This window comes from Vicugna pacos, chromosome 3, assembly GCF_048564905.1.
Source record: "Vicugna pacos chromosome 3, VicPac4, whole genome shotgun sequence".
NCBI lineage: Eukaryota > Metazoa > Chordata > Mammalia > Artiodactyla > Camelidae > Vicugna > Vicugna pacos.
In genome coordinates, this window is record NC_132989.1 from 81,920,229 (window position 1) to 81,946,381 (window position 26,153).

General features: G+C 37.6%; 1 protein-coding gene and 1 pseudogene across 8 annotated transcripts in view; one reads left to right on the forward strand and one right to left on the reverse strand.

Moving 5' to 3' along the window:
• The window catches only part of PDE4D (phosphodiesterase 4D), a 679,763-nt gene that overhangs the window by 399,803 nt on the left and 253,807 nt on the right, over positions 1–26,153 (forward strand). The window lies entirely within an intron of this gene.
• Positions 18,431–19,354, reverse strand: LOC102537066 (ribosome biogenesis protein NSA2 homolog pseudogene; annotated as a pseudogene).

A 26,153-nucleotide genomic window follows, 5' to 3' on the forward strand; every position in this document is an offset into this window, starting at 1 on the left:
TAGATTCCATTTGCCTTGAAAGTATTATACCAGGAGGGTAGACATTTTTTCTGACTTTTGAACCAAATTGGAATTCTAATATTCAGTTTTGCGTCAACCCCAAACCATTTCCTTTCGTTTTTTTCCCCCCTTGGCAAAATGATACTTTTTTTTTTTAAATGAGGAAGAAAGACTTCTGAAAAAAATATCTATGTATGTGTGTTCTGCCGTATTTGAAATTAGCATGCTATCTAAGGATACTGAGCACCAGTTCTATGGTTAAGTTTAACTCATCTTTCATTAGATTATAAACACTTGGAAAGCAAGCACTCTTTTCTAAATAAATACCCCTTTGCAGTTGATAACCTATTTTTTTTCCATGTGTTGTCTTAATTAATGATTACCCAAAATGAACATAAAGGCTATGTTCTTCCTTCTTAAAGGAAAATTTTCCCCAGTCCATGGTTGGAGATAAAATGTCTTAAAAATTAATCCACATGTAGGTTGAGCTAAAATATCAGCAGCCGTCTTGTGCAGAAGGAGGCTGGGCTTAGGTAGCTTATTTCTTTAACACACTGCTGTTAATTACAAAAATAATACATCCAGAAATTGTGGCGCAAGAAGTAAAAAATTCTCGCATATTGTTCTACAACAATAACACAATTATATTTTAAAATTTTCCTTATTTCTTTACATATTTTCTCTTTCCATAAATTATAATCAGTCAGTACATGTACTTTTTTGCTCTGCTTCATTGACTACAAGGGAATATTCTCCCCTCTTTCAGAACCTTCTTTTTTCCTCTTTTTTAATGCTTTCTTTGGTGCGTTTGAAGCAATTTCAACTTAATGTTGCATATACAGCTCTTTCTCGACTTAGGGTGGGTTGCATCCCAATAAACCCATCATAAGTTGAAAATACGAAAAATCGAAAATGCATTGAATACAACTAACCTACTGGACATCACAGCTTAGCCTAGCCTACTGTACACATGCTTAGACCACTGACATTAGCCTATGGTTGGGCAAAATCACCTAACACAAAACCTATTTTATAACAAAGTGTTGAATATCTCATGTAATTTATTAAATACTGAACTGAAAGTGAGAGCCAGAATGGTGGTGTGGGTTCAGCCTGGTGGTAAGTGTACTGGTCGGTTGTCCTCATGGTTGTGTGGCTGACTGTGAGCTGTGGCCTGGCATCACGAGACAGAATCCTACTACATATTACTGGCTCAAGAAAAAGATCAAATTCAAAATTCCAAGTACGCTTTCAACTGAATATGTATCACTCTTGCACCCCTGTGAAGCCGAAGAATCCTAAGTTTTCTTACCTTGTACGACCTTGTAAGTCAGGAAACTTGTATTCTCTATTTATTTATTTTATTTGGTGAGGAAGTAATTAAGTTTTTATTTATTTATCTTTAATGGGGGTACCAGGGATTGAACCCAGGACCTCCTACATGCTAGGCATGCACTCTACCACTGAGCTATACCCTCCCCCCTGAAACTTGTATTCTCTAAGCAGCTGCCCTTCAGGGAGTACACAGGTTTTTCTTTCTAAAACTCAAGGAGAATGCAGAGAATTTTGTGATTTTAATTAATTAATTATTGCATGTCAAAAAATTTAGTCTCAAATTCTTGCCCATTTATAAGTGTGGGGAATAGCTGTGTGGCCTAAGCAAGTTATTCAACTGTTCTGTGCCTCAGTCTTCTCCTCTGTACATGAGGATAACATCCAGGGTGGGTAATGGCAAAGTACTTTATTTGTTCTTGTTGTCAGTCTAATCTGACAGAAAAGATCAATTTGAAACAATTCACTAGGTTTGTCATGAACTATGTGATATTTATTTAAATGCTTCCCGTGTATTCCCCAGCAGAAGAAGCTGGGACTTACACTCAAATGTTGATTATGTATTCTGTCTCAAGGTGCATGCTGTGAGGTGATGTAGAAGTTCATCCCTTTCTCTGTCATTTGTCAAGGCTCTATTACTCCAGGCTTATTTTACATAGAAAGGAGAACTGTCTCTGAAGGACGAAGTGAGATCAGTGACAACCCAAATGCCAGATGTTCTTTCGTCTTGCTGCCTTCTGAGATGTCAGGATTGGGCAGCACTGACAGGCATCTGCTTTGGTTTGAGGAGTAACTGGGAACTGAGTCAACCATCAGAGCAGAGGGCCTGGAAATACCAGAAGGTAAAATAAAGAGTTTACAGTGAGCTGTCCACTCGTAGCTCTGAGAATATCCAGCTACGTAACCTCCAGGGAGCTGCATGGAAAAAATGAAGGAAATGCTTTGGGCTTTAGAGCTTTTCATTTCCTGTGAGCAGTGCGTCTCCTGCCCTTCTCTCACCCGCACCCCCATTGTCCTCGGTCGTTGTCTTCCTGCTAATTCCCTGCCCGGGCCCAGTGAGCCAGAGCCTAAGTTGTTTATGAGTATAAAGAACAGATGAAGTCAGACTGAAGTTGACTCTGTGCTGGGAGGGGCTATCATTTGGGGTATTGTTATGCTGCAGAGACGTACAGTGGGGTGGACCTAAAATGTCTCCTTAATGAAAAGGCTGTTGGGAAAGCCTGCTGGTCTCCTGCCGCGGTGCTATCTAACTATAGCACTGTGTTAACGGATTTCAGCAATGAGCTGAAAAGAATCATTAATCGGCCTCCCTCCCACTGACCGATGAAGGCAGATGACACATGCACACTTGGTCCTGTTTACCTCCTCTAGTGAGTGGTATGAACGCAGCCACTTCTGGAGGGCCAGAATGGAGTCTTCTCAAAACCTTCTTTGGCTGGGGTTCTCCCTTCTTGCCAGTTGCTCCCCACCAAGCCACTGGGTACTCTCAAAGTCGAGACAAGTGCCAGAAACATCTGCGTTGGCTGAGATGTGCCCTGGCCTGCTAGAGGCAGCTGGTATGTGAAGAGGGACTTTCACCAGCTGCTAGCTCTCAAATTATCAGCCTGCTTTGACAGCTGTGGGGGATGGTACATGCCTGTCCTGTGGCACTGAGGCCATGACCAGTGTTTGTGACCACAGTCTCGATCCCTAAAGTAGACTTGAAAGTACTCCACTGAGACAGGAAGGCAGTCCTGGAACCTAGCATCAGGTTTGGGAGTTAAGTGTCTAAAAACAGTGTCTTTCTCATTCCTCTGCCTCTGCCTATGTGTAAAGCAGGTGATTTTTTCATGGAACTGAGAAAGATAGGTATTTATTCTGGCGAGTCAATATGCCAAGTTTCACAGCCATCATCAGTTAAGTTTGGTAAAGACTGCTTCCTCCATCCACAAGTGGAACCAACACCAAATTCTAGAGTTCATTCTGCAGAGCTGTTCTGTGGATAAGTTAATAGTTATAAAACATTATCTGGATAGAGCCTTTCCTCTTCCACGTAAGTCAAGATGACTTCCCCAGTCTACTTCTGCCCATCTGAGTATAGTTGGACTACAAGTCAGCAGCACGATGGAAATTTACTCTGAGCTTTATGATGTTCTAACCTGCTGAAATATCTAATTCTTTCTTCCTTCTTTCTAACCCAAATCACACCTGCACTCACTTGCTCTAGAACATGATCATCTATTTTGAAGTAAATTGACAAGCAAAAAATGTGTATATTTAAGTGTACAACAAATTGGCATGATATACATATACATGCTGAAATGATTACCAGTCAAGTTCATGAACACTTCCATCACCTCACAGGTACCTTTTTTGTTGTTGTTGTTGTTGTGTGGTAAGATCACTTAAAATCTATTCTCTTAGCAAATATCTAGTATATAATACAGCATTTTCAACAGTCACCATGCTGTACATTAGCGCTTCAGAACTCATTTATTCTATTACTGAAAGTTTTTACCCTTTGACCAAAATCTTCCCATGTTCCCTGCTCCCCAGCCCCTGGTAACTGCTTTTCTACTCTCTGCTTCTATGAGTTTGGCTTTTTTAGATTCCACGTATAAGTGAAATTATACATGATTTGTCTCTTTCTATCTGGCTTATTTCACTTGCCTAACTGTCCTCCAGGTTCATCAACATTGTCTCTTTCCTTCCTGGCTGAATTATATTCTATTGTGTATATGTGCCACATTTTCTCTATCCATTCACATGTTCATGGACACTTCGGTTATTTCTATATCTTGGCTACTGTGAATAATGCTTCTGTGCATGTGAAAGTGTGGATATTTCTTAAAGATAATGATTTCATTTCCTTTGGATACATACCCAGTAGTAGGATTGCCAAATCATATGATGGTTCTGTTTTTTTGAGGAACCCATACTGTTTTCCATAGTGGCTGCACCAATTAACATTCCCACCAACAGTACACAAGGGTTTGCTTTTCTCCACACACTCTCCAACATTTGTTTTGTTTGTCTTTTTGATGAAGGTCATCCTAACAGATGTGAGATGATATCTCATTGTGGTTTTGATTTGCATTTCCCTGATAATTAATAATGTTGAGTACCTTTTTATGTACCTATTGGCCATTCGTATGTCTTCTTGGAAAAATGTCTTTTTAGGTTCTCCACACTATTTTTAATCAGATTATTTGAGATGTTGTTTGTTCCTTTCTTTCTTTGTTTTGGTTTTTGTTTTTTTGCTACTGAGTTGCATGAGTTCCTTATATTATACATTTTGAATAGTAACCCCTTATCAGGTATGTGGTTTGCAAATATTATCTCCCATTCTATAGGATGCCTTTCCATTTCATTGATGGTTTCCTTTGCTGTACAGAAGCTTTTTAGTTTGATGTAGTCTCACACATTTATTTTTGCTTTTGTTGCCTGTGCTTTGAGTGCCATATCTAAAAAAATCATTGCCAGAACCAATGTCAAGAAATTTTTTTCTCTGTCATCAGCTACTTAAACTATTTCTATAACATAAAAAAATACATTCAATGTTCAAAAAAGAAGCCCAGATAGTATCTTTTGTAAAGGACTAGTTTTAGTGATCAGAAACATGTAAAGAAAACAGTCATTTTCAAAATTTCATAAACCTTGTGGTTACACTGATTCCAACTCCAAATTCTGATCTCCAGTATGCCTTTATGATTGCAAAGCTACAAGCACTCATAATGTGGGGGGTTGAGCCATCAGTTTTATTTGTCTTTGGATCAAATATTTAAGTGATGGTGGAAAGTCTAGAGAGTTTTTACCCTTCTTTGTTCTTTGTTATCTCATATCTTTTCTCATCCTTTCTTTCTCTCTCTCTCTGTTTTTAACAAAGCACCCCAAAACTGCTTCCTAATCCTATTCAGCAAAATGGACATCAAAATCACACCAAAATGCCTATTAACGCCTTCCCCCCACCTCACCATTTCACAGTGGGCTTTTTTCTTCCTAAGCTCTTAGGGAGGAAAAGAGTTTTAAAAGGTCCTTCACTGGCCTCAGACATTTGAAAAAACTCTATCATTTTTTCGTTCCCAAAATTAAAATACTTGCTATAAATAATTGGAGACTCAGAAGCCATTCTGATGTATCTGACTTTTAAATAGTGTTGACTAATGACCAATTAATATGAATGCATGGTGGCGCCAGACTTTTTTTTCCCCTAAGACAGTTAAACCTTGTTAGAAAAGGGATATGGCTCAGTCATTAACAGTGAATTTAAGATTTACTGTTGATTGATTACATCTTTAGTGTATTCATTTTATTAAGGGATATGTCAAGTGTGCACACACACACACGTGTGTGTGTGTGTGTGTGTATTTGTGTGTGCTGGTTCACACAGTCAGAAAATATATTGATTTCAGACTAACATTGATTTTGGCCCAGGCAAAGAAATTAATATTTTCGTTCCTTCTAGAAATGACATTCACCTGCCAACATATGACCTATCACATTTGTATGACTCCCTAACACACACAAATAATAAAGTGTATTTTGATTCATGTAGTAAACACTCTGAAGCTGTGAGCATATTTTTTTAATGCCAGTGTTTCTCACTGACCTACCCCCATGGCATGCTATTTCATGTGTGTGTGCCAAAGATTGAAAAGGCCAAATGGCAAAGAAGAGCAAGGATATAAAGAAACAAAGGAGAATCATGAGAAAACTTGGCAATTTATTAAAGTAAAATGATAGCATTTCCGTGCTTGACAAAAATCAGACAAACTTAACAATCTCACTTTAATCTACTTTCATTTATAGCTTCCAAATCTCAATCCAAACTCTTCTCTGGTGTCACAAAATAATGGGAGAGGCATGTACTGGTCTACGTTTCCCCATTAAGTAAACCCTGTTACAAGGAATTCGAGGAGTTTAGATAATCCACCAATTGTAAGTGAAGGAGTGGGCAAGTGAGGGAATAGGAGGACATAAATCCATCATCAAGCCAGTTACTCTGTTGGGAAAGTAGAGATAAATCCCACTGGGGCTCTACAAGACACTATGTTTGGAACACTCCCCAGAGTTATCCCATCCATGGGATGAGGAAGCTGGAGTTCTTATCCATCAACTTGCCACCCATCACCTGTTTCTGGGGATCATTAACCACCCATCACTCTAGTTTACCCATCCATGGGCCAAACATGTAACTCTGGCCAGAAAAATAGCCCTTCGGCAGAGAAGCACAGATATTTAAAAAAAAAAAAAAAAACTTCAGGCAGGGATCTGCAAGTTTTTGGAGTAACTAGCTTTGAGAGGTAGGTGTTCAGAGGCTAAAGGCAGCAGTGCCCTCCCCTGTGAGGGTCATAGACACAGAGTTAATTTCATCTGCATGTCTATGCAAGTATTTTGAATTATCCTGTGTATTTGAAAAATTTAAACAAAACTATTATTGTTTTTGTATTGATACCTTGTTATTTGAATACATGACATCAAAGATGATCTTAATAAATACAAAGCAAATTCATTTAATTTATCACACCATCAGATGGACGGTCATCTGTTTAATTGATGTCTTCTGTTGACCACCATTTGAAATAAGAGCTTCCATAGGATGAGATTTAAAGATATTTCTCTACAAGCTGTTTAATTATAATAGGCTTTTAAAATACTTTATCACATCATAAACCTTCAAAATAAAATGATTGCTTATCTTCTAAAATCCATAGAAAATTTTTCTTAAACGTCATTCTCAATTACCACTTTCTCAGCAAAGATAAAACAATTGTTTTATCAGCTGAAATGTGATTTCGTCAAGTGTAAGATGAAGTAAACCAGGTGGTACATTGAGCTTTCTTTTGATTTAGGAAGAAAAAGGCAATATTTTATTTATGACTAATTCAAGAATTTTAAGAAGTTCTCCTAAATCATGTCAGCAACAAGGCAAAAACAGAAGCCTGGAATCCCAAGCTTCGAGCGAACTTTAAAAGTTGTACCTACTCCCCAGAGCCTGACTGCCTGCCATCACATTTCTGCTGTGTGGTCTTCTACCCAAAGCCCCAGTACCTCCCCTCACACAAACTGCCTCTTCCACCAGCTGCAGGGGAGCCTGTTCTACTTCTGTTAAAATGTTCCTCTTGAAAGAATTTCAAATCTCTTCATCAAAATTTCCCGGTGGAATAACACTTCACATCACTGCAGGTGTCTCTGAGACCTTGACTGTCCTTTGTGTCTCTGTCATTCCTCACAAAAGAATGGACTTCTCTTTTCTACCAGCTTTCAAGCCCCTATCCAGGATCCTCTTTCCTTGAGATCTTTGACTATCCATCCCACAAGGATTTTTCCTTCTCTACTTTCTTTTCATAACAATCATGATCTGTATCATTCATTCATTTTTTCAATTGCACAATATTTATTGAGTGCTTCCTACAGGCCAGGCACTGTTCTAGTTACTGGAGATATAGGAGGATGTAAGGCAGGCAATTCCTGGGCTCATGGAAGTTATGTTCCACTGGGTGAGACCCACCGTAAAGAACACAAGAATTTCAGATCTGATAAGACCTGTGAAGTGGATGAAGCACAATAACATCGTATTTTTCAGGGGTGTGACTTTTACCAAACATCCCCTCTTTTTATTGGAAACTCCCTGAAGCAAGTACTACCTCTTATTTATTTGTGTTTACCATAGTGACCCCAAAATACTTACTGATCCATCTTCGTAAGTATGCGACACTATTCTAAATAGATAGTATTTAATCATTGGGGATTCATGTGAAGTTGGATTAAGTTGATCATATCTTAATTACAGTTGATATTGCTTAGAAAGACGCATTTTACACTTATGGAAGCCTTCACAGATGTCACAGTGTTGGTAGGTTCTGTTATAAATCGTTGACTGAAGCTGTTTGGAAATGTAAGAACTAGTTTCACCTTCAACTCTCTACCGTTGACTTCAGGTGAAATCAAGACAGATTTTGCTAGGCCTTAATCGTCCCCTTAATCTCTGTGGACCCTCCCACTCTAACCCTATCAGACTCCCACTTCTCATTTAGAAAAATCTGAAAGGTTAGTCATCTACTTACATTTAATAACACACCCAACCTTGTGTTGATTTTTGTGATAAATATGAGGAAGCATGAAATCCCTGTTAATATATACTCTGTATACAATGCCTAACAATGATGCATGATGACTCAAATTAAAATAAAAAAGGTCCTATTCATCGGTACAGAATTCCCTTTGAATTTTTTGACAGCTGATCCTGTCTAACTTAGTGTATTTAACCTTGTTTTTAAATGTTGGGGTGTGTATGTGTGTCTGTGTTACTGATTGCTAAAGGTACCAGATTCTGAATTAGTACTTGGCAGCATCAGCATTCATTGCATAAAATAAGTGTGTGGTCCAAAGGAATTAGGCATGATCTTTCTAAACATCAACTAACAGCTACAAAATAAGGAGTAATTACAACTACCTTAAGGGATTGTTTTTAATATTGGAAAAGAAAACATAGATAAAGAACCAAGTGAATAGTAGGCCTTAAATAAATGCAAGTTTCCTTCTGCCTTCTCTGAGTAACCAAATTATTCATTCAACTGGTCTCTCAGAGTTTGGTTAATGATTATTAGCTAAAGAGTAACAATGAAGATTTTCATTTTTTTCATCAAGTCCACTAGGATTGGTTTCATGGTTGGATGGAATAAGCGCTTGCCATTTCATCACAAGTAATTCTCCAGAACTTTTTTTGTTAAAGGCCTGAGATGTCTACCAGTGGAATTTAACCCCACTGGGTTAAGTTATTGCTGTTTACTATACCTACTATTAAAATTTAAGTAACTGCTATTTGCCCCCTGTTGCATTAGCCAGTCTATATAAAGGAGTTTCTTAGATGTTAGTAAAACAGTGAGTCAGTGAGTCCTAAACGATGGTTAAAAGGAAATCTGGTACCTAAGTACTACATATGAAATAGATAAACAAGTTCATACTGTATAGCACAGGGAACTGAAACTGTATTCAATATCTTGTAGTAACCTATAATGAAAAAGAATATGAAAAGGAATATATGCATGTATATGTATGACTGAAACATTATGTTGTACACCAGAAATTGAACACAACATTGTAAACTGATTATACTTCAGTAAAAAGGAATGCAAAAAAAAAAGGAAATCTGGTAACACAACCAGCACCCTCACGTCAAACTTACTTTATTTGGCTTCACAGTGTTGGCCAGAGAGTATTTTATAAATTTTGGATTAGCACCAACATTTAAAAAGGGGAAGATCTCAAACGATTCCAAATTTCTTTACAAATGAAAAAAGTTGATCATGTCAGGATCTCATTCCTGGAGGATAAGTCACTCTTTAAAAAGGAGTGGCTTGTTATGGACATCTGATTACTCCAATAAAAATCTTCAAATGGGTCAGTGACCTTTGCCATTGTTTTTTCATTTTCTCCCAAAGCATCCTGTTAAACTGTACCTAGTTCTCAGCCTTGAAGGACGAACAGAAAATGGTCCCTCTGGATTCATAAATACTCTTGAGACAGAATCATAATACAGCTGTAGTATTTTTAAGATTTATTCCAGAATCCTAACAATTGAAAAAAAAAGAGAGATACTATCTTCTTTAATAGTAAGAGTTGACATTTATTGAGTCATTGACTACATACTGAGCACTGTTCTAAGCATTTTACCTGCATCGTCTAATATAATTCTCCCAACCACCCTGGATATATTCATTTTACAGTTGAACAGACCGAGGCATAGAAGGTAAAGCAAGGCGACTCAGGTAAGGAGCCACACTGGGATTTACACCTTGTCACTCTGACTCTGCGGTGTTCCTAACTGCTGTCTGATACTGCTTTTGTTTTGCCTAGTGTGTTAGCCTCAGGGCTTCAGCTGGAGCCGTTGGGATTTATTCAAGATGGAAAATACTGTTGTATTGTCTCATCATTTAAGAAACAGAAAGATAGGATCACCACGTTGAAGGCCTCCAAAGACACAGCTCACATCATGTTTGTGTAAATGGTTCCCCCTGGAGTTGTGCAGCATACAGTCTGCACAGACATACCTGATGGCCCTGCTAACAGGATTCCTCACACAAAAGGTTTTACTTTTCATTCCTTTAAAGGAGTTTCAGTGAGACTGGCTACCCCCAAAACAGCTTCTACTTAGGTCTCTTCTCATGCTAGGAATCAAAGATCATTATGGTTTCCACATTTTTTTATATAATCTGAAGTCATTCAGGCATTTCTTCAAGGTGAATTGAAATTCTCTGTAGCCATTTCTTCTGCTGCATGTCATGTTAAGCAGTGGTTGAAGACATATGACCTCAGAAATAATCTCTAAGGAATTGGATTCAGGTTGCTCACAGATTATTTCTCCAGGATAGGCAAGTATGGTGGTGGCTTTTCTATGCTGTTATGGAATTTAGTATGAAATGACAATGACCCTGCAGCCAGATTGTGCGCAGTGGCATGTGATTCCTTTTGAGTCAGGAGAGTCACTCAAGCATTAAAATTTGACCTCATGGCCTACCTGCACACGCACCGGCCAGTTACAAAAGTTCAAGAATTCCTCAGCATTACTGTAGCCATAACATTTCCATCATAGGACCGAGTTAGGTAACAAAGACAAGAAGGAAAAAAAGAGCACTTGGTTATTGGGGCCTCTGCTGAATATTTGTGCTACTTCAAGAGAATATGTTCCATTTATCCTTTAAAAATAAAGTTCATTTCAGGGAAAAAGAATATCAGTCATACCCACTGGGCAATCGAGCAGAATGAGAGCCAGAGAGTTAACTCAGATAAACCTGTTTCACTGTGGGCTGAAATCTTGTCTTCCTGTTTCCAGTTTCTCTAACTGAAGTAGAAACCTAGCCCCAGTTCAAAGCTATATCCCTGGGCCTGAAAAAAAAAATTAAGCTGACCTTCAGAGGAACTCTCATACATCTTCCTTCACTGTGGGGGGATGCTGAGGCCCCAGCAGTTACCTTAGTGCATAAGTCACTAGGCAGGTGACTTTTTTTTGAGTTTAATGTTTTTTTTAATTAAAGTATAGTCAGTTTACAGTGTTGTGTTAATTTCTGGTGTACAGCATAGTGATTCATTTATATACATTTTTATTCCTTTTCATATTCTTTTTTATTATAGGCCATTACAAGGTACTGAATAGAGTTCCCTGTGCTATACAGTAGGTCCTGGTTATTTATCTATTTTATATATAGTAGTTAGTATCAATAAATCTCTAAGTCCCAAGTTATCCCCTCTTACCCCCGTTCTCTAGGCAGGCGATTTAAAGGACAATTTAACAAATGATTTTGGTACAACTGACAACAGTATCATTGTTTGAGTTTGGTCATTCAAGCACCCAAACCCAGATTCATCACCTCACAGTCTCATATGTTCAGTTATTATAGAGAAAACCTTAAGGAGAATAGTATTTTTCTTCCCAACTAAACTATTAGATCCTTCAGGGTGGCAACCACATCTTATGCTTTTTTAATTATCCACATGCCTAGTGAGCTGTATCATGAGTAAGTCCCTGCAGTGAAGGCTGGGTGCCTTACTTCACCTCATTAGCAAAGTAAAGTATAACTCCTAATTGTCACTGTAGTTTGCAGGAAATAACACACTATCTGGAAATATGAAATATGTTTCCTTGCATGAATCACTTCTTACCAGAATTCTGTTTCCTCCTGGGGCTCTCTTGTCCATGGCACGCACCATGGGCCTCAGTGTCTAGAGCCTATGAGCTTTTTATGGGCCCATGAAAATATTTGAGAACTGAAACAATGAGGTAATTGACTCCAAAATACAAAAAGAAAATGGCAAAATCCTGATTAAAGTTTAATTAAATGTCCAAAAATGTAACATTATGTCCACTTCAATAACTGTCAAATTAGTATTTATAAAAGCTTTATGACATCTGGAAAAAAAATTTGTGGGCTGAATTTATTTTTTTTCATTTCCCAGGTGTTCTCGAGTCTTTTGGATAATTGCAAAGAAATCAGGGTTAGTCGTTGGCTAAATGCGTTTAATAGTAGCCAGATAATTTCAAAAGGAAAATTATAAAGATCCTCCCTAATTTTTCATAACAAAAATATTGTATAATGTGGGAAGTGGGCCCATCTTAATATACTAGATGTGATGTGTAACGGGGCTTAGGAAGGTGTTGAAACAGCCCTACTTAAAATGCTATCCATTTGCAGGATTATTTTTAAAATAACTTCTTTTTTATTTATTAACTTTTTAAATAAAATGGTACTTTGATGGTAATTTTGAGTTGCCATAAGGTAACTCTTAAGTAAAAGGTTAACTATCTGCAGAGAAGTCTGTGTGTCAACCAGGGACTTAGTCCTGGGAGAACTAACTCATGGAAGGACTGTCACTGAAGGAAATCTTCAATTTCATGGACTTGGAGGGGAGAGCTTTTCCTCTTCTCTCCTCATATGGAATAACAATGTGCTCTGACAGCAGAGAGCATTGTGGCATTATTTCTTCTAGCTCATTTGCCTTTGACTTTCCATAAAGCAACTTCTGCCAGTTACCAGCTTTAAGACTCAACTTCATCGCAAAAATATCAGACAGGCAAACTCTTTAAGAACATAAGGTACACACTAGAGTAGTTCTTCTGAAAATCATAGTTCCGTGTTGTATGCAAGAATTTTTGTTTTAGAGTTCACTGCCTGCCTGGAATGAACAGCCTGTCTTTCTCCCCAGAAGAGCACAGGTTGATACACAAGGTCAAGTTAAACAGTGTCTAAGTCTGTTTTCCTATCCCTTAGATAGGAATTATCTGTGCTAAAAGCAAAATTTAGCTGCAAATGTAATACACCTATAGAAATTGTTCTTTGAGTAAGGAAGGAAAGTTAGTCTTCCTTTTGAGAAAAGGAGCAACATAGAATAAAAAGGCTTTTTTTTTCCCCCAAAAGTTACTATTGACGAGCACATTTCTACATACATCTATAGTCTGGTATCTAAATACTTGAAATATTTCTAAGTTTTAATTCCTACAATGAAAATAATGATGAATTCTAACCATTTCAATGTCATGTCCACAAAAATAACTCTCACAAGGAGTGAAAGTTTATCCATCTCATCATCTTTGTCTTGGAATTGCTTTAAAAAGTTTAAAATTTTTTTCCCTCTTGAGATGCTATCTGTGATACTATTTGTTTAGTTCTTGAAGTCCTACTTTTACCCAGGTGATGGCTCTCCTAAAAGACAAATCTAAGTCCCCGCCTACCAAGGCCTTGAGCAAGCTGCTTCACCTCCTCCAGATCTGTTTCCTCAGTTGTCTGGTGGAGAAAACTATAGTACTTAGCTCATGAGTTTGTTTTAAATATTAATGAGGTGACATACTTGTGTGAGCATCTTACCTGGTGCCTGGCACGTGGTAAGCCTGAGCTCTGGCCTCTTCTTCCACTCAGTTCACTGGAGAACACTCTCTGTATTTTAGTTCCCTCATCTGATAAGTAGGTATATAAAGGCTTCACATGGCTGATGTAAAAGTAAATGTGTGAATAATGTAAAACACTCAGTGACTCCAAACAGGTCCTTAAGAGCCCTGGCCAGAACCAGCTTCCCATCCAGAGGCCCAGCTTTCTCAGTCATAGGCTGATGGGTGGCTGACTTTGGCAGATTTAATGGGTCACCAGAAGTCTCCTCTCATTTTCCTGCCAACATGTGGTGAAACTCTTCATGGAAAAGTCATTTCTTTGAATTGAGCTTTTGAAAGATGCCTGTTAGAATTCAAATACGTTATCTGGATTTATAGCACATGACATAATCGCTTCTCCAGATGAAGGCTGTTTCTCCTAAACACATAGGAAAGACTCTTTCAGGGGGAGTGTATAGCTCAGTGGTAGAGTATGTGCTTAGCATGCACGAGGTCCTGGGTTCAACTCCCAGTACTTCCATCAAAATAAATAAGTAAATAAATAAACCTAATTACCTCCCCCCAAAACAGAAACAAGCAAAAAATCCAAAAATAAATAAATAAGATATTAAAAGAAGAAAGAAAGAAAGACTCTTTCTCGCCTTAAAAATGATGCTGGGGTCAGCTCGGTGCCTGCCTAAGACTTCTCCCAGCATATGTTTTTACCCAGTTCTTTTTCCTTTGGGAGAAAATTTTTACTGTAAAGATGTAGAAACTTGTTTCGGCAAAGAAAGTGTGAAAAGCAGCTTTCAGAGATAGAAGTTATGAAAAAGAAGACAGACAAGACTCAGTTTTTGAAATCTAATTCCAGCCATGAAGCAAACGCCACAAAAGGGCACAGGAAGAAAATCTGTAAAAGGCATATCTGCCCCTATTGACCAAAAATGTCCTCCGTGGTTAAGCTGACACCTCATGAGCCAGATATTGTGCTAGATACTGGGAATACAAAGATGTATTGGGAATACAGAGAATAATAATCAAAATCAACCTAAGATGTTCACCAGATTGAAAGGAACCAAAGAAACTTAACTCTTTCAAAGAGTTGATCTTGGAGGCAGCTTGCCTTTACTGCTTTTGTTAGATCTTGAAGGGAGATGGGGGAGAAGGTGAGAAACTCACCAGGCAGGGGAGACGGCATGGACAGACTCAGGGTGAAGCACGTGCGATATGTGTGGATGCCATCACAGGAGAAGCTGTCATTGATTCCATAAGGAATAGGAAGCTCTTGAAGGTTTTTAAGCACGGGATTTAACACTGTATGTTTTGTGTCTTTAAATGATAACCCAAAGAATAACCCTTAGACGTATAAAATGAGCAGCAAGATGCTATTCACAATCTGTTACATAAAGGCGATCAGGGGAGGGTCAAAACTAAGATGGAAACAGAAAACATTTTTTTTAAATCGAAGTAGGAGCATTGTATACTTTAAACTTGTAAAGCTGCTTTCCTTCAAATTTATTGAATTCTCTTTTAATATATTTTTAATGGTAGGTATTATTTATTGAGCCTTTACTATATGCCAAACACTTTGCCTAGGTTTTACATGTCTCATTTAATCCTCACAAAACCTTATTTTATCTCCATTTTTTAGTCAAGGAAACTGAAGCTTAGAAAAGATTAATTTGTTCAAGGTTAAACGTTAGTGGAGTTTGGATTCATACCCAGGCAACCTGACCTCAAAGGCTACTTTTTAACTTGTTTCTGTATATCCTCCTTAATTAATAGACATTGTCTCAAGGAGCAGACCTTTTACATTAAATAGAATTTACTTGTAATGTACGGTCAAGGGGCAATTACTTTAGTTGCCTGAATTATTTTACCATTATTTTACTTTTAACAGGGGCAAGGGAAAATGTTATCAAACAAATGTAAATGAAATGAGCTCAATGAAAGTTTGCTTTCTAGTAAATCAATTTTATTCATTGTCTATTGCATCAGGTATTAAATTACCACTAAAGCACATTCTATGTGCATTTACTTCTGACAGATTAGTTTCCGAATCCCATCTTAATGAAAATCTCAATTCATCTCACAATGTTAGAAACAAGGGCCTCATTTGGTGATGTGATTTTTCCAGTTATTTGATCTCTTTCAAAAAATCTTTTAAAAATTATTTTCATAATATAATTTAATTTTAGACTATAACAATTATCCCTTGAGATAGGTTGATAGAGATAGGAACCACTTGATTAAACAGAGGGTCTACCGTGAATCTGAAATCAGAATTAAAGATATAACATGAGCTGTAACTTGGATAAGTGCTGATAACGTTTGTATACACTTAAACAAAGCAACAGTTAAAAAGATGATTTAAAAGAAAACACACCAGACATTAGTCGAGGCAATGAAATTTTTGCTCTTGACCATGTCTATGTAATAGCAAGTAATGCTTTATAAACAGAGTCAGTAATGGGGAGAAGGGTGTAGCTCAGTGGTAGAGTGTGTGCTTAGCATGCATGAGGTCCTGGGTTCAATCCCTGGTACCCATTAAGATAAACAAGTAAAGAAATAAACCAATATTACTTCCCCTGAAAAACAAAAAACACAAGCAAAAATAAATTAATAAAATAAAATATAAGAAAAGAGTCAGCGATGAATAAAGCAAGTACATTGATTTCTCAAGGTGAGAATTGTTACTTAAACCTTTTATTTCCAATGCTTTGCTTTTCTCTTTAAGAACAAGACATATAGAACAAGACTGGATATCAGATTCTCAGTGTAACATTAACCTTTAGCCTTTTTGATTCCACTTATATCAATATTTAAATTCATGGAGACAGAAAGCAGAATGTGGTTGTCAGGGGCTGGGAGGAGTGGGGGGTGGGGGGCTATTGTTTAACCCATAGAGTGTTGCCATTTGGGAAGATGAAAAAGTCCTGGAGATGGATGGTGATGATGGCTGCACAATAGTGTGAAGGTACTTAATGCCAATGGGCTGTACACGAAAAAAGTTAAAATGGTAAATGTTATGTTATGTATATTTTACTACAATAAAATATTTAATCTTGACCTATCCTTATAGAAGGTCAAAATATATTTAGTCATGTGATAAAGAGAATTTTTAAATACTTGGGCTTAGGTAGGCATAGCTAATTCCTTCATTTTAAAGTAAAATCTATAGATTGCCAGCTTTAAAATTGTGACTAAAAGACCTACCCCATTTTTCTCTAAAAACATCCCTCACATCAATGACATGAGGGAGCTCTGAATATAGGGATTGTACAAAGATGTTTACAATGTACACCCATCTACAAGTCCTCACTCCTTTTCAATATACTCAATATACTCCACATCCCTCTCTGTGGAAGACAGAGATTCTGGAATAATAGGCAGAGAGAGAAGGAGGGATGGCTGTAAAACAGGAGAATGAAACAAACATCTGCACCTGAGCAGTAAGACCTCCACCTCACTTCTCCTGCCCATGCCAGAACACGAGCAGGCAGATTTACATCCATCCCTAGAAAAAGCAAACTTCCCCAGAGGAAAAAAATCTTGCAGTGACATTTAGGGTGGCCAAATAAAATGCCTCCTGGGCACCTAAACACATTACAGTAAATCTCCTGGAACGCAAGCCTCACCCATGCATCCAGAATCTCCCATCACCCTTCTGGGGTTCCACCTCATATACGAACTGGTGTCAAGGATCAACGCAGGAGTTTGATGATGTTACTCTCACCCCGTTTGAGGAGCTATTTGCATGCATTTGTTTAATATCATTTGAATACTTAAGAATGAGGTGAAATTTGCAAAGATGCACTTAAGTTGAGAATAAAGAACATAAAGAGTGAAAGATAGAGAAGAGGGGGTAGAATACAAAGGAAATACAATAGCACTTATGAAACTTTCAGTGAAATAATTTATTTGATCCATACAATGTGTTTTTAAAAAAAAACAATATTTTGAATTAGTGCAGCATTCTGAAAGTCAATTATAAAGTGCATGTCTTGTCAATATTACTGATCCCATGCAGAAATGTTGATTCTAATTTTAAAAACTAGTTGTCTTCACCTTTTAATGGACAATGTAATTTGCTGATGAATGTTGAAATCTATACATTATCAGAAATCTCACATGTTGTTCCCCTTTTAAATGATCATTTGCTAGCCAGTATTCCCAACAAGGCAATCAAAATGCCATCTGTTGTGTAAATAACAGCAAACCACCCTTATGCACTGTATGGCTAATGACCTTATCACACTTTACAGCTAACAGACTAGTGATATTGTCATATATACCCTCATCATAGTGTTTACGAGCCTAAAAATTAGAAACAAGGACAGTGAACTCAGATTGTTTAATCCTGGAAATCTTGAAAATCTGGGATTTACTGGCTATTAAATATGTCCATCATTACACCTGTGACATGCACACGTACACTATTTACACTGGGTATGTATTCACTGCCACTGTTGAGCTAAGGCGGGTGGATGGCCTAAAAACAATTCCCAAAAACACAGTAGCAACTTTTAATCTTCCTCTCCTCCTTCCCCCACCCACTCCTCTCTCTCAGACACACGTGTCAGATACATCTGGATCTAGTTACTTTTTCTGCCACCAGTGATGTGACTGAACAGATCACTAGCTTTCTTTATTCATAAAATTTTCACCCCTAACTTGCAGAGTAATTATGATGAGTAAATAAGACAGTATATATAATGTACATAGTAGGTGATTAGTAAATAATAGTGATTATTATTATTTTTTATTTGTGAAGGCTTTATTGTTTTAAGCTTTGTTTTGTTTTCCATTTTAATGTTTATCTTATAACAATAGAATAGTTTTCTTGATGACTACAGACATGTAAGGCTGATTGGTAGTATTCAGAAACATCACAGTAATAGTTTCCTGATTGATAATATAATTTTCAGTAATTATAAGAAGTTATTTGTATGTAACTGCTATCAGACCAGTAAGACTGCATTTATGCATCCATCATTTTCAGGATTGTTGGTAACCTGGGCATATTTTCCTCAAATGACCTTGCCTCCTTGTGTCACAAGGCCTAACTCGTCACATTCACCCCGATGACAGTTCCTTTGGTAATAACACCCAAATCTGAATATTGTGAGGATACGGGATTATTCTTTACACCAAGTATTGGCAGGCAAAAGGTAGCTTTCAGTTCAGGATGTGTTAGGTCAGCCTTCTTGAAACGTAAGCCCATTGGCCTAATGAATCTTTCATATTTAGGTGGTTTTTGAGTAAAGCCATCTCCAAGAAAGTTGACTTTAGTAACCATCCTCTTCCAGGCTTTCTTCTTTCTGTTTCCTGTTCGAGTAACTGTTAATACTTCTGTTTCTCCCTGGGCACGAACTCTGGGCAGCGGGACTTCCCATTTCCCCGCTGTCTCTTTTCGTTGTTGTTCACTCATGTTGGAAAGTACTTGAGCTCGGGACTGCCCCTCTCTGTCCAGTAGATACGCGGGTACTGCTCCTTGCGGAGTCTTTTCGTCCTTCTGTTTGGTGTTTCTCTTTCCGCACATCTTGATAGTCTTTTCCATTTGTATTTTCTCAGCGTGGCGCTGTTTATGGTAGAGCTTAGCTTTCAGACCTATCATCTTTTTTGCCTTCTTTGAACGTCGAGCCTCTCGGCCTTCCTTCTTCCTCTTCTTCCCATGGTAATCCAAACGGTATCCATAGCGCTCACGGTGTAACACAGTACATTCGTTCTGCGGCCTGGTGGCGGCCGCGGAGCCGCCGGGCGCAGCCGCTGGGGCGCGAAGCAGCTCTCAGTTCTCGGGTCTCAGACCCACCCAGCCGGCTCCACGCCACTAGCGATAGGGAAGGGACGCTTCCAGCACTGTTTTAAATTAATTCTTAAGTACAGCCTCGCTCTCTAATCAATGTAGAATGATTTAGTTTTTCTATTTCCTTTGTCAATTTTATTAGTTGTGTTTCAAGTATTTTCCCCATGTTGCTTAAATTTTCAAATGTATTGGCATAAAGTTGCCTGTAATATATTTTCATTAATTTTGTATGTCCATAGGAACTGATTCTGGCAATCTGTGTTTTCTCAGATTAGTTCTTGATCAGTATTCCTAGGTGATTGCCAATGTATTACTCTTTATAAGGCACCAGCTTTTGGCTTTGATGATTTTCTTTTTTATATCTTTTTTTTATGTTATTGTTTTGTATTCTCATATTTATTTTTTAGTTTATTCTACTGTTAAAGTATAATTAGCTATTATATTTCAAGCTTATTGATATTATATTTTATAAAATATTGTCAATCTTTCTTCTTTTCTCCTCCCCCCAGCTTTACTGAGGTATAATTGAAAAGTTACATTGGATATATTTAAAGTGTACAGTGTGATGATTTAACATTTGTGTACATTGTGAAGAGATTACCACAATTGGATTAATGAACACATCCATCACCTTACTTAGTTACCATTTTTGTGGTGAGAATGCTCTTTTGGGAAACTGCAAGTGTACAGTACAGTACTGACTAGTCACTATGCTGTATGTTGGACCCACCAGACTTGCTCTTCTTGTAGCTGAAGGCTTGTACACTTTGACCAGTCTCTCTCACTCTCCCCTCCCACCCATATTACCATTCTATGCTCTGTTTCTATGAGTTTGACTTTTTTTTCTTTTAGATTCCACATATAAATGAGATCATACAGTGTTTGTCGTTCTCTCTCTGACTTATTTCACTTAGCATAATGCCCTCTAGGTTCATCTATGTTTCCACAAATGGCAGGACTTTCTTCTTTCTCATGGATGAGTAATATTTATTTTATGTATCTATATAATATATGTCATATCATATCAATATATATACACACACATATATATATATATACATATTATCTTTATCTACTCATCCATTTGGGGACACTTAGGTTGTTTCCTTATCTTGGCTGTTGTGAATAATGCTGCAGTGAATATGGGAGTGCAGATATCTCTTTGAGATACTGTTTTTTCCTTTGGATGAATGCCCAGAAGTGGAATTGCTAAATTAAATGATAGTTCTATTTTTAATTTTTTGAGGAACTCCATTTTGTTTTCCATAATGGCTGCACCATTTTACATTTCTACCAGCAGTGCACAAGGGTTCCATTTCTTCACATCTTTGCTAGCATTTGTTATCTCTTGTCTTTTTAGTTAAAAAAAAAATCCTAGTAGGTATGAAGTACAATCTCATTGTGATTTTGATTTGCATTTCCCTAATGATTAATGATGTTCAGCATCTTCTTAATGTACCTGTTAGCCATTTGTTTGTCTTCTTTGGGAAGATGTCTGCTCAAGTCCTTAACCCATTTTTTAATTGTATTACTTGGGTTCTTTTGCTATTAAATTGTATGAGTTTCATGTATATTTTAGATATTGATGCCGTAACAGATATATGGTTGGTAAATATCTTCTTGCTTTCCATGGTTGTGTTTTCATTCATCAATATTATGATTTATAAGAAATATATATTTGGTCCTTCAGATGACTGAAGTAAATTTCATATATATATATATATATATATATATAGTCTTTTTCCACTGGTTTCTAGTTCACCCTTGGAATTTTCTGTGATAAGAGCCATAAAGATGTCTTTTGCTGTGTTAATGGAATAACTTTTGGAAAGCCCCTAGGTAACTTAATGATGGGGACTGGTTGCTAGGGGAACCAAACAATTGTTTTGAGGGCTGGAACTTTCAGTCCCACATGGACCTGGGGGTGGGGTGGGAAAGTGGGGCTCAAGGTTGAATCAGTTCTCAAAGGCCAATGATTTAATTAACTGTGCTTATAATGAAGAAGCCTCCATAAAAACTGGAAAGGATAGGTTTCAAAGAGCTTCAGAGTTGGTGAATGTGGGGAGAGGTGGGCAGAGTGGTGAGCTAGGAGGGAGTGTGGAAACTTCGTGCCCCTTTCCCAGACCTTGCCCTGTGCATCTTTTCCATCTGGCTGTTCCTGAGTTATATCCTTTTGTAATAGACTGGCAATCTAGTGAGTAAATGAGTTTCCTAAATTCTGTGAGCCACTCTAGCAAATTAATCAAATCCAAGGAGGGGTTCCTGGGAACCTTTTATTGATAGCCAGTTTTTCAGAAGCACAACCAGGGCTTGCAGCTGACAGCTGTAGGAAGGGCAGAAGGCAGTCTTGTGGGACTGAGCCCTTAACCTGTGGAATCTGATATTATCTTTAGGTAAATGGTGTCAGTATTGAATTGAATTCTCAGACACCCTGGTGTCCAAGAATTGCTTATTGATATGGGAAAGCCCTCTACACACATTGCAATTGCATACAGAACCCAAAAGAATTTAGTTGAATGGCTTCCTTTGCTGTGCAGCTTTTTGGCTTGATGTAAAGGTTCAGTGCAATACTGATCAATATTCCAATGACATTTTTCACAGAGATTAAAAAAGACAATCCTAAAATTCGTATGGAGCCACAAAAGTGCATGAATAGCCAAAGCAAATCTGAGAAAGAAGGACAAAGCTGGAGACATCACACTTCCTGATTTCAAACTATATTGCAAAGCTATAGTAATCAAAACAGTATGATACTGACATAAAAACAGACCCATAAATCAATGGAACAGAATAGAGCCCATAAATAAACCCATACATATATGGTCAATTAATCAACAAAGGAGCCAAGAACATACATTGGGGAAAGGGTAATCTCTTTAATAAATGGTGTTGGGAAAACTGGATAACCACATGCAAAAGAATGAAACTGGAACCCCTGTCTTAAACCATTCATTAAAATTTACTCAAAATGGATTAAAAACTTAAATATAAGACCTGAAACTGTAAACTTCCTAGAAGAAAATAAGGAAAAAATGACATTGGTCTTGGCAATAGTTTTTTAGATATGACACCAAAAGCACAGGCAACAAAAGCAAAATTAAACAACTGGGTTTACATCAAAATTATGATCTTTATTGTTCTAACCTGACATTTTATAAAAGGCAGGAAACCTGAAGGTCAGAAGCCTTCAAAATATAGTAATATTTTGCTCAGAAGTTAAGGAATTTAGCTCCAAGGAGGTTTATGCTTATAGAAAAATCCTTGAATCCAGTTGTATACTTAATGAGTGTATTGAGATAAGAGAAACAGCTCTAAATCTGCTCCAAATTCCCCTCCAGATAAGGGAAATACCACATTATTCCTCAGTAACATGGAAATGCTATGAGAGTTCAAAGTGTCTTGCTCTTATTAATAATATTAGAGTACAATGTAGAATGCCAGGAAACTGTAAAAAAAAAAAAAAGAGAGAGAGAAAGAAAAAAAAACAAACCCTGCAGCTCCATGGTCATTTTTTCCTAAAAAGTTATTTGACATTTATGCAGTCCTGAATTTAAGCACATTTGACAGGCCTGCATATTTTGTTAGATCAGAGCGTGGCTTTCAAAAATCTGCCCATGACAGATCAGGAAGTGTAGAGTATCTACTGTAATCTGAAAATAAGAGTTTATTCAGAGGACAGGAGATTTGAAGGTATTTCAAAGTGATAATATCGGATAAAACTTGAATTCCATAGTAAAAGCATTCCTTAATATTTCATTCAGTTGGTTCCTGTTACTGGTTTATGTTTAATTCTTGGTTTTTGATAAGTATCACTAGTCCCACAAGTCGTGCTCACCACTGAATGATAAGGGGGGGTGTTATGTTTTAGGATGCCCCCAGTCTACTTGCATACAATTGATGCTTTCCATATGAGTGTTGCCTGTATTGCTTCGTGGCCACCATTAGTATGGGAGAGATTTTAGGTGATATTTGGACCCCTTTTTTTTCTATTAATACTTGTATGTTGGGGGAAAATGTAACCAGCATATCAAACCCATTTATCAAATAAATATAAGGTGTCTTTTAAATTTATGTCATTTAACTTACAGAAAAAAAGTGAGTCAATGAAGAAAAATACCAAGTAAGTAATGGTACAGATTGGATGCCAATATGGCAAAACTAGTGGAGTTGTGTCCCAAAAGACTGAAGTTTAGGAAACATCATACTACACAGTGGTTTGATTTAACCCAGTTGATACAGTTGGATGGACCAATGAACTTACACATCTGTGGTACAGTCCTTTGAAGTGTTGTGGTGACAGCAGTCAGATGTCTGTACAACACTGTGTAATTCAATACATCAGGGAAATGTTAGAAATCATAGCAACTTCTAGATCAAATGCAATTTCTCTAAAGCCCTGCAGATAAGGGCCAGGTAATTCCTAAAGTCCAGTTTCTCCAGGTTTAGGCATCCTCATTAGCGATCATGGACACCATCATATATTTGTATGATAACAGCGGGGGGTGGGGGGTAGTGTCATACCTCTCCATTCTGAGAAGCTTTTCAGAGGAAAAAATATGCAACACTCGGCTTATAAAGCATTATTGCAGAAATTTTCCTGTGAAAATTACCTTAGAATGAAGAAAACACTGTAATATTGAACAAGTACTAATAGGGTTTTTAAAAACTATTATCATTTTGTCATCTTACATGTTAGGGGTAGAAGCAGAAATACGAATGTAAATCTCAGTGGCCTGGTAGTGCTGTTCATCTCTCTTCTGTGATGGCAACCTCAGGGTACCAGTCCAGGAGCCTTGAGTATTCTGGTGAGTTGCGGATGTTGTCAGATTCCCCACTTCAAGTTGTTTTCTTTGGGGACAAAAATGATGTATTAGTCACTATGGGACTGTTGTATAGCGTTTAGGAGATACCCAACACATGGGCTAGGATTTTCAGAGACAGATTCTTGGAATATGTGTAACATGAGCAGCACACAGGGCAGTGCTAATCTAGAGGTTAAAGACGTGTTTGTGATGGGAAGGGCATGGCAGTGAGCGACATAATCTCACTGGGACAGATTTGCCTTCTGGGGGATGGTAGAACACAGGACCGATTCTTTCAGGAGAATTTAACACACAACATTTCAACATTACAGTTTGCAATCACGATCATTTTCTTTCTAAAATGGCAACCAGAAGATATTTGCTAGACCATACATGGAAGAGGACAGAGCTTCAAATAAACAATAGCAGTTGGTTACTTTACTCAATTTGAGTATTTTTTTGTCCCACATTAAAATTCCAAGAAAAAAGATAAAGCTCTTTTTGTAAGCCCCCTCCCTCCAAAACATGAGTAGTGGTCTCTCCAACTTTCGATTTTCTAAAAACATGTGTTTGGTTAACCTGCTTTTAAGTGGCAGGAATATATTTAACATGGGACAGAGCCAAGAATATGTGAATGTCCACGAACAGTCATGAGAAAACTGAACCGCTTAAGCAGATAAGTATATGGCAAACAATTGATTGGCATTTACCTTGAGAGGCCTGTGGGTCACTAAGAGGAGACTAAATCATAAATGCACCTTGAAGTGTGACCAGGGGAGGAGCTGAAGTGTTTGTTGTAATAAGCAGCCAGAGCTCTGGCGAGATGCCTTACTACATTAATTTTCCAAGTCCTTTGGGTGGGTCACAATTGCACTTTAACATCCTGCCTGCAAATGCTAAATAAATACCACTTTCACGTCAGACTAGAAAACCAACGTACTCACTAATGTCATTTAAGGAATCAGAATGCTGAAATTATTTTCATTTGATAATTTACGTGTGAAATAACTGAAGTTGACACACCCAGATGAAAGTCTAGCCTTGGTGCAAATGTTCAGAAGGATAGGCAAAGGAGGTCATTCTCTTAGAAGCAATTCGGATCAGTTTAGACTATGCCTACTACAAGAGAACAGTTTTTATTTCAGATGCAGGAAGTGAGGCAGGGATTGCTCTTCACAACAAGGAGAGATGTTGAGGTGGTTTGATATAAGCTTCATTCCTTACTGAAGAGCTGTTAGGAGTTTGCAAACCCAGAGTCTTCATGTATAGAAATCAGTGGAATTTGCATATGATTTTCAAAAAAAAAATAAGGTTTAGAAAATGTTGTGCAAGGGAACGGCCTCAGTTCGTGTAGCCACTTGTCCAGCAACAATACATTAGATTTTTCAGTTAAACATTGAAGCAGGACCTGATGCAATTATGCCTGCTACATTCTGTTGAATTTTTAAGAGGCAGTTTGCGTCTCTACAAACATCCCCAAAGCGTAACATTTCATTAAATATGCTCAAAATGAACTGCTGCTAAGTCCCCAAGTCCTCTCAACTTTGCTTTGAACTAGAAATTTTAGTTCTCAGTGTAGTACTCGGAGAAAATGATTCTTTCTTTCTTTTCTCTCTTTCTTTTTTTTTTTTTTTTTTTGAGGGAAGATAAACAAGTCTATGGCAAAGGGGTGTGTTCCTTATAAAGGTGCCCAGGGACACTTACCCTGAATAACATAGACACCTCATTTCCCAGAGGAGGAAATGGTTTTGTAAGTTTCGAGATGTCTTCTGTCTGCTTGGCTGGTTTACACTCCTGGTCTCTGGCTGGAGTCAGCTCCTAAGCTTTGTAAGTTTCAGCAATTGACTAGATCGGCTGGGTGCCTGTTTTTTTT